This window comes from Lepidochelys kempii, chromosome 11, assembly GCF_965140265.1.
Source record: "Lepidochelys kempii isolate rLepKem1 chromosome 11, rLepKem1.hap2, whole genome shotgun sequence".
NCBI lineage: Eukaryota > Metazoa > Chordata > Testudines > Cheloniidae > Lepidochelys > Lepidochelys kempii.
In genome coordinates this window covers 70,339,417-70,358,805 of record NC_133266.1, presented here as the reverse complement: position 1 = coordinate 70,358,805, position 19,389 = coordinate 70,339,417, and positions in this window count along the sequence as shown.

The following is a 19,389-nucleotide window of genomic DNA, read 5'->3' as shown; positions in this document are numbered from 1 at the left end:
CATCAGAAGCTGGATCAGACCCTCAGATGTTCTCAGACTCATCCTCATCCTTCTACAGTAAAGAGAGTCTCAAAAGCAGCATCCAACTTCAGACCAAATCTAGTTCATAGTCTTCTTCGCCCCTAGTCATTCTTCAGATCCCTAGTAGTGGATTACTGTTAGAATTCTTGCAGTATATTTTCTGTCCATTAATGTAGCCTTTTTGACAGCTGTCTCTTTTTGCATAATTTCAGAGCAGTTCTACATCTTCCATAAAAACATGTGGGTTTAAGTGCTGATTTGGCCTTAATTCCTAAGCGATATACATTTTTTTCGTAGGGCACAGAACATCTACCATCTACCATCCCTCTTCCCAGATCCCAAACATCCAAGAGAAAAGGAATGACGCTTGTTTAATGAGCAACTAAAACGTATATAAAGCTCAAAATCCTTCTAAAATCCTACCTCAGTATTTTTCTTTCTAAACCCTAAGAGTCTCAAGGAAAATGTTATTTAAAATACTGATAGCTAAATGACTCAAGCGTGCATGTGAGAGGCTAGAAAGTGTGAGTCCTTAAAAGAGAGGTGACCAGATCACTAGATACAAGATGGATTGAAAAAGGCCGTGTTTCACATGCAGTCTGTATAAGTTTCATTATTCAGAAAATTTTCCTTCCAGGGACATGCACAACTCTTGCAATCCCACCCAATGAATGGCAGACATGTTTAAGATGGAGAAGGAGGGGAAAAAGTCTTAGTAGGTGATTGAGCTCTATGGTCCCTTATTAATGATTTGTATTACGTTTGTGCCTAGAAGCCCCTGCAGAGGTGTGGGTCTCATTGTACTAGGGGCTGTACATATTCAGGAGGCAGCCCTTACTTTACGCAGTTTACCTCCTAAATAGATAGGACAAAGGGCAGGAGAAGGGAAGTATTTTTAGTCCCATTTTACAGATGTGAAACCGAGGCACAAGAGGTATGTCTGACTACACTGCATTTGGGAGCCAGCCTCCCAGCCTGGGTAAACAGACTTGCATTAGTGCACTAAAAATCGCAGTGTGGACTTTGTAGCACTGGTGGCAGCTCAGTCTTGCCACCTGAGCTCAGACCCAGGGGTGGGGTGGGCTTCAACCTGGGTGGCTTACCCAAGCCTCTGTCAGTACAGCAATGTCCACAATGCTGTTGTTAATGTGTTAGAGTGAAACAGGTCTGTCTACCTGGTCTGGGAAGCTTGCTCCCAGCTGCAGTGTAGACATACCCAAAGAAATTAAGTGACTTACCCAAGGTCACATAGGAAGTACCTGTCAGAGCTAAGAGTTTGTTTTTCTTTTATGTTTTGATGTGAAACTGAAAATGGAATCATTTGAGTGGAAAAACGTGCTTTAGTGTTACACTTTGAAAAGAAAATCTGATTTTTCCCATGAAAATGAGTCTGGTTATAAACACAAACAGGCAAGTGTTTGAGTGACAAATGGCCCATTTTCCCAGCAAAGATGGCTATTGGACTAAAACCAGGGAAGTTGGGTTTCTACATGTTTTCACTCTGAAAATTAGGGAATAAAGCAAGGTTTGAAAGAGAAGTGGAACCGCGCAGATTGTTATGTATCATTCTGGACATTGATGATCTCATCAAACTGCTCTCTACAGTTTTTACTCTCAATGTTCTTTTTCCACTGCTGATTGGCTGATGGCTCCAGCTCCCTTCTGCCCCTTCCTTCACAGTCTCTTCACTTCAGGCTCAATCCAATTTCCCTCTGTGTCACACTCCATCTTTCTCTCCTCATTCTTTCCTTCTCATCCGGCCTGATCTCCATCCTCTCACCCACTATGTCTCTGAAATACATTTAATACAAACAAAACATACTCCAAAATTATTCTCAGAAAGAACCCCAATCCCTCAACCAAACTAAAAAAAACTCATGGAACTCACATGACCCCTGCAAATCATCACACTGTTCACTCTGCTTGTATGTTCTATTCCCTTTCCCCTGCCCGTTGCTGGTTATGTCTATTTAGATTGTAAACTCTTTGGTGGAGGGGATAACTTGTATTCTGTGGTCTCGTTCCTGCAAAGACTTGTGCGCATGCTTAACTTTATTTGAAGTCAGGCTACTCATAATGTGCAAAATTAAGCATGTGTGTAAGTCTCTTCAGGATCAGGGCCCATGTATGTAAAGTCTAGCATAAGGGGACCTGGAAGTGCTACATATTACCACAGTACAAATACACTAATAATTATAATAAGTTCTTCAAAACAAAAATCATGTCTTTTGCACAGCTCCTGCAGTGACCTCCTCCTCCTCCTTCTCACCATTCTGTATTACAAAAGAAAATAGTCTATTTAATGTACAAGACTTAAATGCAAGGGTAGTTTTTAGAACATATTACTTATGAGTGTCTGTCACCTGTTAGCTTCTTGTAAAAAGAAGTTTAAAAATTCGGCTGGCTAGGAAACTACTTGCCACCATGTTCACATTGGTCTTTGTTGCAAGTTTAATAGGTTACTGGTGATCTTACAAGGAGATCAATTATGAAAATGGAGGCTCTTGTTCCTCCAAAGTCAAACTTCTGGCAAACAGCTGTCCTAAAAGGGGAGCTGTGGGGTGGGGTGGGGGGCCGGGTAGGGAGGGTAGGGTTTGGAGGGGCTGAAGGTAAAGCATGGAATATTACAGAAATAAGTATGCAATTGCAGCTCAGATTTCAAAGCATTTTATGAAGGGCTGGATTGTGCCTTTAGGCCCAGTCCTGAGCAAGGAGTAATTTGTAAATTGTACCACCCCAGCAGGAGCCCCAGAAGGCATTGTGCCTCTGAGACTTTTTTCTCCCCTCTGGCACCAACCCCTAGCAAGGAAGACTAGTCTAGCAGTTATGATGTTAGTCTGGCACTTATGAGACCTGGGGGGTTCAATTTCTTGCTCTGCCACAGACCTCCTATGAGATCTTTGGCATAACATTTGGCCCTTGAAGATCCTTGAAGGCAGCTAAGCAGGGGCATTGAAAATGCTGCCTTAGTGGTGTATGTAGGCACCTAAATCCCACAGGTGCTTAGGTTTACAGCCATTGGTATTTGCAAAGCCACCTAAGTACTGATGCCACACCACTGCTAATGAGCTGCTCGGGGCCTAAGCTCAAGTGACCCCAAAATGAGATTCTCAAACTAGGCAGAGGATCACCTATCTCACGAGGGCAGTTTGATCCTGTAGGCATGCCCAGAACATGCCTAACACCTGATACCTGCCAGCCATTGCACTGGAGGGGCAGCAGCGCACCCAGACAAAAGGCAGCTAGGGGCACAGGGACATGTAGGGCGAGCATGGAAGAGGTATTGAATGTGAGCAGGAGACAAGGAGAGAGGGCTTGCTGCTAGAGCATGGGTTACCTAAGTGGCTGACCTGGCTTAGGTGCCGCACTCCAGGAGAGAATTCATAGATAAAGATCTTGAGCAGAGGGAGGCACCTGTCCCTGGCCTCTCAGCCAAGTGCACCAGGTCAGCTGGCTGGCTTCTGAAAATTCTTTCCTTAGGCATCAAACTCTCCCTTCATTGTATGGGAGCTTGGGTGCCTAGTTTGGGGCTGAAAATTCCCCTGGGCAGCAGGCCGCTTAGGACTTAGGCATTGCAATGCTGAGCAGAGCAACACCAAAGTACCTGTAAGGATCTGGGCCTGAGTCTCTGTGCCTTGGTTCCCTATCTGGGAAAATTAGTACTGCCTTACCTCAACCAAGGGAAGTAAGTAGCCTTACCCTTGTGTGCCTGGACCTAAGATCGGGCAGCCCATTTAGGGAGGTGAAGAAGTGTCTTTTCCCCCTAGCTTAGGCCCAGTCCAAGTCAGAATCTAGCCCAAAGTAGTGATTTAGAGCCTGATTCTTTACCCTTACTCATGCAGGTATCCCCACTGAAATCAACAGGCCAACTCATGGAGTAAATTACTAGGCAATATGAGCAAAGGTGGCAGAATCAGGCCCTTGTATAGTGGGCAAACAGAACAGCCACGTTGCACTCAGCACTGTAAAGAACAGCACTGGACAGGAGAGTGGGTTGTGCAGAACACAAGGGTTATTCCCTAGGCTCTCCAGAAAGTGCCAAGGATGCTTATTCCTCATTCTGGGCATTCAACAGAGGGACTTCCATGGAACAGCCCGTTAGAATGACAGCACCTCCAGCAGTGCAGTTTGTCCCTATGGCCTCCATCTTGCAATAAGCGCCATGCAGACAGATCCCCCCCCCCCCCCAGCACTTATGCAGGTTCCTCCTGAGGTCAGTGGATGCGTTCTGGGCAGGTGTTCACTGGAGGACTAGAGTCTAAGCAGTGTCAGCTGGATTTGAGTTCAGGCACTAGTGTGCCTGTTCCCCTGAATCCAGATGCAATGGTGCTGCAAAATAAGCTGTAGTGATCAGTTTATGTAGTCCTCAGGCTAGTTGTCCATGCGAGGGAGTGGCTGCTGGCTAACATGAACTACCGTGATCTACAGTAAGATTGATGCTTAGTTCAAGGCTAAGTGAATGGGATTTGACAGGAGCCAGGTCTATTTGACTTTGATACAGTACCAGCATGTTCATCAGACCCAGGCACAGTACATGGAGGAGGAGGATTGGATGAGAGTTAAAAGGTATAAAGTTCAAATTTAATTTGAAGAATTTTCCTCTGCACTTAAATGTAGGAAACTGTTCCTGTGGTTTCAAGTATAAAATGTCATACTTCATAAGGAGTGTGAGTTTTAAATCTCAGCCAGATATTAAATACCATGCCACACTCTACTACTTTTTTGTTAAAAATGAAACCCCCAAATGATGGCTTATGAAATAATTTGCTCAATAAAATTAAAGCCTCTAAAAGAGGTAGTTCATAGTATATATACTCTCTGTTCCCTATCATTAGGAACAGCTGGTAGAGAAACATCTATTGATTTTTATTCTGTATTGAATATTGCTTATCAGCATTCATTTATTTAAACATCTAGGACCTAAATCTTACAGTCAATACAGACTGTAATTAACATAGACCAGATGTTTTTGGTGAGAAAGACATAGAACTAGGGATTGATTCCAGGCTTCTGGCTATTATCCAAGTAATTTGTTAGCAGAGGTTTTAGAAAACTGTTTGGTTTTAACATTTGGCTTGATCCAGCATATTCATAATAAATCAACACAAGTATAGTGTCAGGGATTAATCAGTTCGGAGGATAAAGGTCGCTTTTATATTATAGTGGAAAAGAAATATCAGAAAATTAGAAACTAAATTGCGTTAGCTCAATATGAGCAGTGCAAAAGATTTATTTCGTACAATCCATGAAATAGCGCTTTCAGAATCTGTCATGTTTCTATCCTTTTAATATGAATAGAAACTATATCCATCTCTTTGCTCTAAATAGAGTCACCAGACAGCAGTATTTTATCCTTTTCTTTTTAGTGTTCATGCTAATTATGAATACAGAGGGCAAGATTCTGCCACTCTGACTCTTATTTGAGTATTACCTTACTCCTCAAGTAACCGTGTTAATTTCAGTGGGACTCCTCATGGAGTGAAGTACTACTCAACTTGAGTAAATGTGGCAAAATCTGACCCAGAACCACAATCCTAGCAAGTGTTTTTGATTCTATTTTGCACGCTTTTCGATAACAAATGACGTAAATTTCCAATAAAGTAAATTTTCACATTACATTTCTTGAGCTAGAATGATATCAGATCTTGCAGGTACCATAAACAGTGAGAAAAGAAAAGAGAGCCGTGTGCATATGGACAGTGCTTCAGTCCTAAAGAAAGAAGTCCCAGAGCGCTCTTCTGGTAAGTGATAAAGCCAGAACACCATTTCAGCTCCCTAAATATTTATAGTTTAATTTATTATCAGCTAAAATATAATTTGAAATTTCAACATCTCTTGCAGTCTTGCTCCTTGTAATAATTGTTTTGAAGTCCTGCTCTCTTTGAGTTACTCACTCACATTGATTATTTTCTGGAATCATGTTTGCAAATATCACTCTCACTTTTTGGTGGGGCTAGGAGTGGTTAAAGGTGGAGAAAGCAGGTGAGAAAGGACAATGACTCTCTTTTGTGAGCAGCTGTAGGAAGGAAAGTTATTTACATTGGGTTGGGATTTGTGAAAGTTCATTAAAACAAGATTCAATGAGCTAAAATTCTGCCTAGTGCAACTCCATTGTCTCCACTTGCGCTGGTCCAATATATTTCACAGTATATATATATTTCAGAAACAGCCTTACAAAAGCATTGCTGCCAATAGGAAGTAGATTTTGCTAGTTTGAAGGGAGCATGCTGTGAGCTGTCTTAGGTGAGATCCAGATTTGGGAGCTCTGTGGACAGCATATTCCGCCATTCTTTGGAGCTGTTCAAATGCCCTGAGCGGCTTTGGACACAAATACCCTAGTTCTATCCTCAGACATGTGGGTGCACCTCCCATTGTACTCAGCATGAATGCTTCACCATGGGGAAGTTGAGAAGCATCATGAATGGGATGAAGAGGGCTGTGAAAAATCCATAGTGTTTACTAGGCTGCTGGGAACTTTGGAGACAGATATGCCATCCTCAGTGTTTGGTGCAGGGAGAGTCTAGCTTGTTTTAGGGTAAGCCCTCACAGGATAAATTGTAATGCTTTAGATACTGTATAACTGAATGAACTGTAGTGTAACTAGATTCAGCAAGAATTAATGTTTTACTTATTATTATTTGACTACAGTGACAATTACTGGGAGACAGTGCTGCCTAATGGGTAGAACTGGGGGGTTCTGAAACAATGTGGGGGCTCTCTTTCTGACTGCTGACACTGGGTGAAATTCTGTGCTGCACCTCTTAAAGGTTCACCTCAGAACTCATAGCCCAGTGGGAAGGAGTCTAGGGCCAGTTACAGTATAAACGTACATTGGCATAACTATGTCACTCGGGTTGTGAAAAATGCCCCCCCCCGAGCGCCGCAGTTGTACCGATCTAACCCCCGGTGTAGACAGGCTTCTCCCATCAACATTACTACCGCCTCTCGAGGAAATGAACTAACTGTGCCAATGAGAGAAGCTGTCCTGTCTTCACTGAAGTGCTACAGTGATGCAGCTGCAGCTTATTAAGTGTAGACCTGCCCTAGGGCTTGTCTACACTTATATCTCTGCCATGGCGCAGCTGCATGGCTTAGTGAAGATGCTGCACTGCCAGGAGAGCTTCTCCCATTGGTATAAGTACTCCACCTCCCTTAGAGGCAGTAGCTGTGTCAACAGGAGAAGCCCTCCCATCGACATAGGACTGTCTACACAGGGGGTTAGGTTGGTATTACTGTGTCACTCAGGCATGTGGATTTTCCACCCCGTGAGCAATGTAGTTATACCGACATAAGTTTGTAGTGTAGACCAATCCTAGAACAGTTTTAAGCCCTCTTTCCATACACCTACCATTGCGCTATTCCAAGAGAGGCTCTTGGCATAATTAATAGTCTTGGCAGGGGGAGAAGGGGAGCTGTCTAACAGCAGTGCTGCTCAGAATTTCAGTAGTGATGTCTGCTGTGGTCCCACCCCAACATGTCCCTTCCACCCCAGCTCTGCTGTCTGGTCTGGGACTTCAAAGGGTGTCCTCAGAGGGCATCCTTACACCTATCACTGCAGTACTTGCAGCAGAGGAATCCGTCCCCAGCTGGGTGTGGACTTTTAGGGCCCCTTTATGCCATTCTGGTTCTTTTACCTGGTGTAAAGGAGCTGGAAGGAAGGGAAAGATCTCACCCATTGACTATGCCAAAGCCTTCAGTGACCAGAGAAGTGAATGAAATGTGAGTGTGCACAGCACCTTGCTGAATCTGGCTCTCACTGTGTGCTCTTGAGAGAATCACCACCATTGTGTGCCATAGTTTATCCATTTGTACAATGGCTCTTCCCAACCTAAATTATGGGATTTAGAACCAGATTTGTCACTTACAGTATGTCACTCCCTAGTATGTCCCCAAGCGAGCTAGATTACAGCTAGTTCAGGTAGGTCTACCCAAGCTGCGATCACACTCTGTGATTGCAGTGTTGACATACCATTAGACTATATCTACACTACAGACTACAGCTGGCATAGCTATGTGTGTCAGGGGTATGAAGAAGGGTGATCCCTGACTGACACCGCTGTGCTTTTACTGGTATTGCTTGCTTCTTTTGTGTAGGGTGGTTGTACTATAAACTGGTGCAAAGTGCATCTTTGCCAGTGTATCTGAATTCACACTAGGAGCACTTTGCCATTACAGAAAGCTGGTATTCCTATACTGGTAAAGCACTCCTAGAGTAGACATAGCCACTACAGAAGCACTCCTCTGTTGGCATAGTTGTGTCTACACTGGAGGTTTTGCCACATACCTGTGTCAGCTAGGAGGAGTGATTTTTTTTTTCAAATTCCTAGCTGGCCTAACAATGCCCACAAAATGTTGTATTGTAAACCAGGCCTCAATAGTACCTTATTCCATGAATAGTCCCATGGATTTCAACGGGATAATCCAGAGAGTAAGCAATTATTCAAGGTAAGGAAAAGTGGCAGAATCTAGCCTTTAACAAATGTTTGTAAAGGGCTCTGAGGGCCTCATGTGAAAGACACTAGAGCAAGCATTATTTGATTCTTTGGTATTCTGTTTTCACTGTTTCCATTTTTGTTTTTTCTCCATTCATTTCTTTTACTCCTCTCCACCTTTTTTTTAGTGGCTAAAAGGGAAAAACAGGAGATGTGGGTTGGGAACACCCAAACCCCAAAACAAACAAAAACATTTTCAGTTTGGTTTTTGGTTTCACATTTTGGGAGGGAGGTTCATTTTTTCATAGAAAAATTAGAAACCTTCAGATGTTTCATAGACAATTTGAAAAATTCTCATGTTTTTTTTTTTAAAGAAAAAAATTACGTAAAACATTTTTACTGTTTTTTTCAATCACCTCTAATTATTACTATTGGGGATTTTAGTGAAGCTAAGAGTTGACTGTCGTATGAACGGTGCATCAAAAATGAATATCAACTATTGCTGGGGACTTGGCAATAGAAAAGCTTCTCCCCCCATTTATTATTAGAATCAGAAATGGGCCTGAGTAAAGAAATCTGGATCAGGAATGGGGGAGCATTCAGAGCTTTCCCAAAGCTTTGTTTGGGACCAGAGGAAGGATGGATCCACAGTTCCAATTTCGGGTGCATCTTAAACTAGAACATGTTATTTCAAAATAGTCATTTTTAAACTCTGCAGTGATAAATATTTTCTTGAAGCTATTACAACAGAATAAGATATGCCAAAAAGGTAGAAAATCAACCAGGTCATTGCATCACAGAATAATTCATTTAAAAGCACTGAATTATTATGAGCTACTGCCTCAGTGATACTGAAACTTGAATGGTGTGTCTTTGTTGTGCTTATCTATCAATATATTAATAGATTTCCCAAACCAGAGGTTTCTAGGTGCAAGCAATGTTAGATGCAGCAACTCCTTCTTTGTCTTGTTGAGAGTATTCTAATCTGAGTTACAGGCAGTGAGATTCATTTGTATGGTGGTGATGAAAAAAACCCTGTGCCTGACTTGTTAAACATTTAAAATAACAAGTGAAAGGGTTAACAACTTAATTAGAGTTGGAAGAACAATACAAACTAACCACACGATGAAGTGCCCCTCTTTACGTTGCATGTGTGTCACTTCCACGTGGAAGTGAGAATGAATTTCTTTCTTCCTCCTGCTTCAACTGTGTGTTCTATAAATAAAACTGTCCAGTGTGAGAAAAAAAGAATAATAACAAGGAACTGCAGTTTCTATGTGCCAGTGGCAGGATGTTTTTTGATTATTCTGTTTCTTGTAAACACGGAGACAGCTTTTGTAGCACAGATGCAAAGGAGGCTGCTGTTCATTGTTTTAACACCTGCTATCCTTTAAAGTGGACCTGATTTCCATAAGCCATTGATAAAATTCAGACTCAGAAACCTGCTATGCACACTGACCTATCACGGATAATTTGATAAACCTCCTGAGAATCTAACATCCGCCCAATTTTATTTATATTTGATTTAGGGTGCTGGGAGGGGAAGGGAAACCTCTTATTTTTCTTCCCTTGTTCTCACAATCGTTATACAAACAATACTTTCAGGCTTCAAGGTGGTGACCTGTGAGAAATAAAAGCAATAGCTATATTTGCTATGCTAGGCTTCAGCCAACTTTATGAATGAAGCCACCAGTTGCATTTTTTTTCCAGAACTGGACCTACTGCTGAGACAAAATGGAAAATTGCATTGCCAAATGGTGTGATAAATGAGTATGGACACAATTTACAACATTCTCCCCTCTAGTGACACCCTTGCAACCCCCACTGGTGTAAACGAGAGTAAACAAGGGCAAATATTTCACTTCATTACAACTGCACCAGGGATGTTCGTGGCTTTGTATTTATTCATCTTGTCCATCCCCTTCCCAGTACAGGATTGTTCCTTATAGTTTACTTAGTCCAGACTAATTCTCAAAGACTCAAGCGGTGGAACTTCCATCATATCCTTTATAGATCTATTTTGCAATATCATGAAATAAATAGCAGCAATAATCTACATGTATATAGGTGGTTTTGTACTGATACATCCCAAACCACTTTGAAAACTACATACTCTCAGAGGTGATGGATCAGTTTTTATAATAGGGGTGCTGAGAGCCATTGAACTAAACTGTAAGCCCTGAATATAATGGAATCCACTTCAAGCCAGGGGATGTGGCAACACCCCTAAGAATGTAAGAATGGCCATACTGGGTTAGACCAAAGGTCCATCTAGCCCTGTATCCTGTCTTCCGACAGTGGCTAGTGCCAGATGCTTCAGAGGGAATGAACAGCACAGGTAATTGTCAAGTGATCGATCCCCTGTTGCCCATTCCCAGCTTCTGGCAAACAGAGGCTAGGGACACCATCCCTACCCATCCTGGCTAATAGCCATTGATGGACCTATCCTCCATGAACTTATCTAGTTCCTTCTTTAACCCTGTTGGCCTTCACAACATCCTCTGGCAGAGTTCACAGGTTGACCCCTAATTCCAGCACCTATGCATACTATACATAGCATGCCATAAAAATCAATTCACCTCTGGGATACCATGACAGCTCAATGGCACATAAGTGTTGTGGGAAGGAGCCTCCTTCAAGGAGGTGAAAGTTACATCAAGGACACCAGTCAAATTTCCATTGTGATGTGGGATTTTTATAGGGTAGTTATACATCTTAATCACACATTTGTGTTTATTTAGGACATTAAGAATAAAATCAGTGATACTGTCAGTATATGTTGATTGTTAAAGTTCATTTTAGGATTGTGTTTCTTCGGGTTTGTCCACACACAGTTGCACTGGTTTAATTTAAATTGGTTCAGCTAAGCCAGTGCTTTTTTTTATGTGCAGACTCTCTTATGTTAGCTTCAAACTGGTTACATGGGTATAACTTGTGCCTATAAATTTACTGAGGCATGTTAAACAGATATTAAATCAGGTTTAAACTGATCACCGCCCACCCACAAAGTTACACCAGTTTAACTAAATTGATATAAAATCACTCCTGTTAGTTAAACCAGGATAACTGTGTGTGCAAACCAGGCCTTTGTTCACACAGCTCCTGCATTCAAGTCTGGTGGAAGGTGGGAACTGGGCTATGGGATCTGATGGATAATAACAGGAGAGGAATCCATGTTACTTTGTAAAGAGGCAGTTTATTTTTGGAGGACTATTTATAACAGTGCTTCAGTCCCCCCACTGACTGGCATTTGGGGACCAAAACCCAGGGCGGTAAGACAGAGGTGAAATAGTAGAACAGGGCAGTGAGAGTCCTGTGATAGGGGACCCTTTCCACAGCTCCACTGAGAGCAGGAGATGCATAAACTTTTCCCAATCTGGGACCGCTTCCAGGAACAAGCTCCTTCACTCTAATGCACACCGCTCCACCACCCACCCATGTCTCTGGCTGGAAGGAGATGGGCACACTAGGAAGCCTACACCTCTTGCCAAAAGACGAGGAAGTCAGATGGTGGCTGTGATTCCATCCCAGGGTCACTTCAAAGGTTTTCTTCCCTGGAAGTGAAGACTGTGGTTGTAATCAATGAAATCCTGAAATAATCACTTTGCTCTACATTTGTGGTGAGGTGGAGACTTAGATCTCCACGCAAGGAGGGTTACATCCTCCCCGTGCACAGCTGATGCAGAAGGCCGCCTGGCAGTAGAACCTTGTTTGCAAAGCTGGTAGTAGGATCTGAAGGAATGCACGGGGTCGCTCATCTGTGCAGGAGCTACCTTCCTGACCTCAAATCTCTAGCCATTTCCCCTGCTATTGAGGCTCAACCACAGCTCACTGAAGGTGAGGGAAAGGCTCCCATTGACTTCACTGAGCATTGGCTGTTAAGCTTAAATTTTAGTTTACTCCCAGTCATCCCATTCCTTCTAGATATACCCCCTTGGGTTGCTTTGAACAGTCCCTTTTCCTCATTGGTGTTTGTACCCTTCAGATGTTCGTAGGCATTTGTCAGTGGCAGAATCTTGATCTATGCATGGAGGGGGCAGATAGGTACCAGATGATATGATCATGTGACAAACAAATATTTACACAATTAAAATGAAAATTAAAATAAAATTACAGCTAGAATTTTCAATTGAGTCTCAGGGAGTTAAGCCCCTAAGTCCCATTGGGTTTGGGTAGGGTGACCAGATGTTCCAGTTTTATAGGGACAGTCCTGATAATTGGGGCTTTGTCTTATATAGGCGCCTATTACTCCCCACCTCCTGTCCTAATTTTTTACACTTGCTGTCTGGTATTCTTAGATTTGGGGACCCTGATACCTTTAGACTCCTCTAAAACTATTGTCTTACATTGTCAGAGGGAAGTCTTAGACCTGCTTATATTTTTTTAGTTTCTTGCGGTTTCTTTAAATTTTCTTTCCCTGGCCTCATTTACAAACAAGACAGAGAAAGTGGACAGAATATCATCCTTAATTTTCCTTATTACATGTAGTTCAAGAAAAATGTCCTTTGCCCATATCCTCTTTTATGGGAAAATCTCAGTGCTTTGCTATGATATTTACCAAGAAATCTTCTAAGGAAAGCTAACCACATGAAATGGTTGGTGCATTAATTTGTCATGCCTCGTTAGATGTCCCTGATGACCTTTCATGGTAATTACACTAGGTCTGAGATATTTGTCTCAGACAGGAAGCAAATGCCCTCTTCAGATCTTTTTAGCCAGGTGCAATTTATACTGTTTTCTACATGGATCATCGGGTGAGTGCTCTGGCTGTACGCTGTCTGTTTGTTCCTTAAAACTATAGATTATTTCTCAGAGGTGGTTTAAGTGGCTGAGTATTTTCACAGAGAATCTGATATGATCTTGAGGAATCATCAGCATTGCCCTTTATACTGTACATCCCGGCCCTTATTCCAGAAATTTTCTATTTTCCAGGAAAACAAATAAATGCATGTTAAAGTCCCATTGAAATTGCACTGTTGTATTTCAAGAATTGGTTTTTAAAAAAATAAACACCAGAAAAAGGCAAGTTTCCTTTCAAGGGATTCTTAGCAGAACTGAAGCCTTGTTCAAGTGGCTTACTATAAATTACAACCTGTTTTACTTCCTGTTCCTGCTCTCTGCAGCTCGCTTCTTAGGCACACCTAATTTTCTGTGTGGTTAAATACAGGGAAATCAGCAGGCAAACAAGAAATGAAAAGTTTTAAAAATAGTCTTTATTTAGCACACTGCTAATTAAGCAAATTTCTGCTTAAATGTATGCAATTATAGTTCAAATACAAACTGATTTTTTTATTAGCTATAAGAAATTAAAATAGCCCAAAATAAACACTGAAAATGACTAAAAATAGAAAATGAAATTGACCATCCCCATTTAATTATGGTCCACATTGTGTGCAAGAATATAAGGTTTTGTCTATTCTTGGTATTCAGCAATTGGCAGCGAATAACTAGTGTAACTGTCGCAGTGCAAACCCCAGATATGCACATGGGAGTTGCTGTGATTTCTTGTGCAGGAGGTAGTTCAACCAGTGTAAATCACAGCTTTCCTTGTCTACACTTGGAGTTTGCACCTGTGCATCTGCAATACAGATGAGGCCTAAGTGAGGAAAGGGTCTAAGCAGCCTCTCTCCCTTGTGCTCTTGTACAGGGGAGCCAGGCACAATTGGAAGGACTCCATGACACTGTGCTATCTCTCCAGACAAACTGGGAGGGTATGTGTGCTGCACAGCTCCACTGAAGTCAGCAGAGCTATGCCAGTTTACATCAGCTGAGGATCTGAACCTATTTCACTTGATTTATGTACAGTTAGGGCAATCTGAACCCTTTTTGCATAACTGTAATGTGATTTGCCCAGGGAGGATTCTGAGTCTGAATACATCAAATGAGGGAACGACATTACATGCCTTCTTTTTTTAAAGTATGTGAAAATCAGTATTTTGCTGCACTCACCTGGAGACTGAAAAAGCACTGGCCTTAAAATGTATTATTGGGCTGAAATTGTTCTGGCCTTAAAGTGTTTATTCCATTTTTGGCTCTATCAGCGAAAGAGAGCAAAAGCAGAGGATGCTAGCTAGGAGATAAATTAATTTTCAAAAAAGCCAGCATGCTGCATGGTATATCTTTTGTTCTGTACATAACAAAAATAATGTGAAGAAACTATAAGGGCACAGTTAGGTCCCATGTAATAGTATTTTACTGATTACACAGAAACATACAGGATACATCTACACTGCAATAAAAAACTAGGGCTGTCAAGCGATTAAAAAAATTAATCGTGATTAATCATCCTGTTAAACAATAATAGAATACCTTTTAAATATTTTTGGATGTTTTCTACATTTTCAAATATATTGATTTCAATTAGAACACAGAATACAAAGTGTACGATGCTCACTTTATATTTATTTTTTGTTATAAATATTTGCACTTTAAAAAACAAAAGAAATCGTATTTTTTCAATTTAGCTAATACAAGTACTATAGTGCAATCTATTTATAATGAAAGTTGAACTTACAAATGTAGAATTATGTACAAAAAACCCCCTGCATTAAAAAAAAAAACAATGTAAAACTATAAAACCTACAAGTCCAATCAGTCCTACTTCTTGTTCAGCTAATTGCTGAGGCAAACAAGATTGATTACATTTGCAGAAGATAATGCTGCTCGCTTCTTGTTTACAATGTCACCTGAAAGTGAGAACAGACGCATGGCAATGTTGTAGCTGGTGTCGCAAGATATTTACATGCCAGATGCGCTAAAGATTCATATGTCCCTTCATGCTTCAATCACCATTCCAGAGGACAGGCATCCATAATGATGACGGGTTCTGCTTGATAACAATCTAAAGCAGTGCAGACCGACGCATGTTCATTTTCATCATTTGAGTCAGGTGCCACCAGCAGAAGGTTGATTTTCTTTTTTGGTGGTTTGGGTTCTGTAATTTTTGCATCAGAGTGTTGCTCTTTTAAGACTTCTGAAAGCATGCGCCACACCTCATCCCTCTCAGATTTTGGAAGGCACTTCAGATTCTTAAATCTTGGGTTGCATGCTGTAGCTATCTTTAGAAATCCACATTGGTACCTTCTTTGCATTTTGTCAAATTTGCAGTGAAAGTGTTCTTAAAATGCACAACATGTGCTGGGTCACCATCAGATACTGCTATAACATGAAATATATGGCAGAATGTAGGTAAAACAGAGCAGGAGACATACAATTCTCCTCCCAAGGAGTTCAGTCACAAATTTAATTAACCCATTTTTTTAAAACGAGTGTTATCAGCGTGGAAGCATGTCCTCTGGAACAATGGCCGAAGCATGAAGAGGCATATGAATCTTTAGCACATCTAGCATGTAAATATATTGCAACACCAGCTACAACAGTGCCATGCAAATGCCTGTTCTCACTTTCAAGTGACATTGTAATTAAGAAGTGGGCTGCATTATCTCCTGTAAATGTAAACAAACTTGTTTCTCTTAGCGATTGGCTGAACAAGAAATAGGACTGAGTGGACTTGTAGGCGCTAAAGTTTTACATTGGTTTGTTTTTGAGTCCAGTTATGTAACAAAAAAACTGCATTGGAAGTTGCACTTTCATGATCAAGAGATTGCACTACAGTACTTGTATGAGGTGAATTGAAAAATATTATTTCTTTTGTTTATCATTTTACAGTGCAAATATTTGTAATAAAAATAATATAAAGTGAGCACTGTACACTTCGTATTCTATGTTGTAATTGAAATCAATATATTTGAAAATGTAGAAAATCTCCAAAAATATTTAATACATTTCAATTGGTATTCTATTGTTTAATAGTGTGATTAATCACAATTAATTTTTTAAATTACGATTAATTTTTTTGAGTTAATCGTGTGAGTTAACTGCGATTATTCGGCATGGACTCTGCTGGCCCATGGAGGTTGAATCGGGCTTGCAGGGCTCAGGCTGCAGGGTAAAATTTACAATGACATTCAGGTTTGGGCTAGAACCCGGGCTCTGAAACTCTGCAAGGATGGAAGGTCTCAGAGCTCAGGCTCCAGATGAACCCTGAATTGCTGCAATTTTTAGCCCCACAGCCCGAGCCCTGCGTGTCCAAGTCAGTTCACCTGGGCTCTGAGACTTGGTGCCACAAGTTTTTTATTCCAGTGTAACAATACATATGGTCTGGTTGTTTCTGGTGGCTTCTAAAAAACTGGAATACAGTAAGTGCCACTAGAGGGCTCAAAAACTATTTAAAGGGATATTCTATATAGTATGCTGAGTTCTTTTAAAAATCTAGACATAGGTGTTACAGTGAGAGAGTCTGGATGCTAAGCTCGTTTCAAAATCTGACCAGGGGTCTAAATAAGATTTGAGATCTTTTGAAAATCTGGTCCCAGGTGCATAGAAATCTGATACTGCACCCTTTTGAAAATTTATCTCAGTGGAAACTGGCTGCAACCTAAACTATACAACCTAAATTATACAGCTTATGCTCAAATAAATTGGTTAGTGTCTAAGGTGCCACAAGTACTCCTTTTCTTTTTGCGAATACAGACTAACATGGCTGCTACTCTGAAACTATACAGAGACACCCTTGCCTTTCTGCGATACAGTACAATGCATACAATAAAATGTATGTACTGGTAATTAGAGAGACAAGCTGGGTGAGGTAACATCTTTTATTGGACCAACTTCTGTTGGTGAAAGAGACAAACTTGCGAGCTACGCAGAGGTCTTCTTCAGGTCTGGTACTGTTATCGGTGTTCATACACTGAGTGGTTCGCAGCATTTCAAAATAAAATAGAACAGAGTAGCTGTTTTGGGTTATGAATTAGTAGAGAGATTAATTTGGATATCATACTTTTCTGATTGTAGCATTTTAAGATGTTACTGCCTCGCTGAAATACTTGTCTTGTGAACAACGGGCTGTTTTCAATTAAAGCACGGCTCTTCGTGTGTCTGTCAACATGGCAAAAAGAAAATCCACAAATCTAATTCTGAGAGTTCAATATGGAAAGGAACCAACAAAAAAAAAGGGCTATTTTAAAAAAAACGTTTTGGTATTTATTAACCTCAAAACATCCTCGTTTTTCAGTGCCAAATTTTGCAAGTAATTAACCTTTCCCCAAAAAGGGTGATGCCACTGCAATGGATTCCTGTCTTTCATGAAGCTGCGAAGAGAGGAACTGAGAACAGGTCCCTTTATAACAATGGAAGATTCATTTTTCTATACAAATCATTCAGAAATAGGCCTGGGACTGCAGTGAAAACATTTGGAGCATGGTTCTTGGTTAGGCATGACTCATCCCGGAGCTACGGTAGTACAGGGGGAGTAATTTATTTAATATGCAACAGTGCTAAGAGGGAGACCTCTCACACCTGCTTCTATGCAAGCTGCTGTCTGGGGACTGGCCACATACTTTCAGGGGAAATAGTAGAGTGTTGCTGAGGGACTTCCATGGAGCTGTACAGAGACAGCCCGATGCTGCAGCAGTGTTTTTTGGAATGCTTATTTGGATCTTCTAGATGTATAGTCTCCTGGCACCTTCACTAGAATAATTAGAACTGGGATTTATTTAACATTCAGTTGTTTAAAATGAGCTGATTATGTGCTGTTCTCCCCTTTTCAGCCTTCAGTTTAGGACTGTACAGGGACTTGAATAAGGAGCTTAAATAGCATTATAACTGTGTGGCCTAAAGGCTCCATTCAGCACTCCATTTTCACTCCTTACCCAGCCTTCCAATTCCTACTGCAGTGGGTTCCTTATCCAAAGGCCTTTGAAGACCATGGCAGGCTTGCCATTCACCTCAATTATTGTTTAGTATTTGTACTGAGGTAGTGCCTGCGAAGACCAATCACTGTGCCAGGTGCTGTACAAATCCAAAGCAAAAAGACAGTCCCTGCCCTGAGAGCTTAGAAATAAGTAGGATGCATATCTAGATCTGGCAGTGAGTGAGAAGAGTGCTGAATATGGCCCCAAAAGCTGGAGTTTATATTTCTAAAGGTGACTGGAAAACAGGAATTAAAAAAAGCTCACTTTTTCCACAATCTTCCCATCCCACTGCCTACTTTTTTGTTCAAATTTTTTGTTCAATTCAAAAAGTAAAAAGAGTTGAGTAGCTTTCTAGTTGGTTGAAAAATGGGAGGGTGAATAACAAATATTTAATCAATCCCTGGACTCTCCACCCCTTGTCTTTTCATGGTCATGTTTCAGACTTTCAGCTCTCCTTTTTCATGAACTTTTTTAAGTGGGAAAAGTGTCACCAGCTCTACACAATGCTCATTGTGGGCCAGAATGTAAACCCCCCAATTCCACTGGTAAGCACTGACTCACGTGACTTCAGTGGGGCTCCTCACATGAGTAAGTGCTCACCTGCGTGTGTAAGGGTGCCACAAGTTAATTGCACATAATTAAATTCACACCTGTCTCACTGTAATATTTATCAAGGCCTGGTCTACACTTAAAACTTACACGTGTGTAGCTATGGTGATCAGGGGAGTGAAAACAACATACCCATTAGTGTGCGGACAAAACTCCCAGTGTTGAGTGCTTCTGTCGGCTTAGGTAATGTCGTTTGGGGAGGTGGTGTTCCTACACTGGCAGAAAAACTCCTTTTACACTAGGGGGCTACGCCAGTATGAACTCTGTAGTTTAGACATAGCTTTAGACACTTTGTTGGGTGGTTGGGGAGAGGAATGCAATCTTAACTGTGCTAGTAACATTTTCTTTATTACGGTATTTACGGATTCAGGAAAGCATGGGACTTAAGCACATGCTGAAGTGCTTTTCTGAATCGGGGCCAAACCGATTTCACATTATTTCTCTTCTCCTTTCTCTCTGCTGCTGCCAGGCCCCACAGGTCTTGAAAATGGGTACATGGAGGTCCTGCAAATCATCACACTCCAATCCTTCACCCAGCAGCTCACAGGAAGCAGCTGGGACTGGAGTCCATGAAG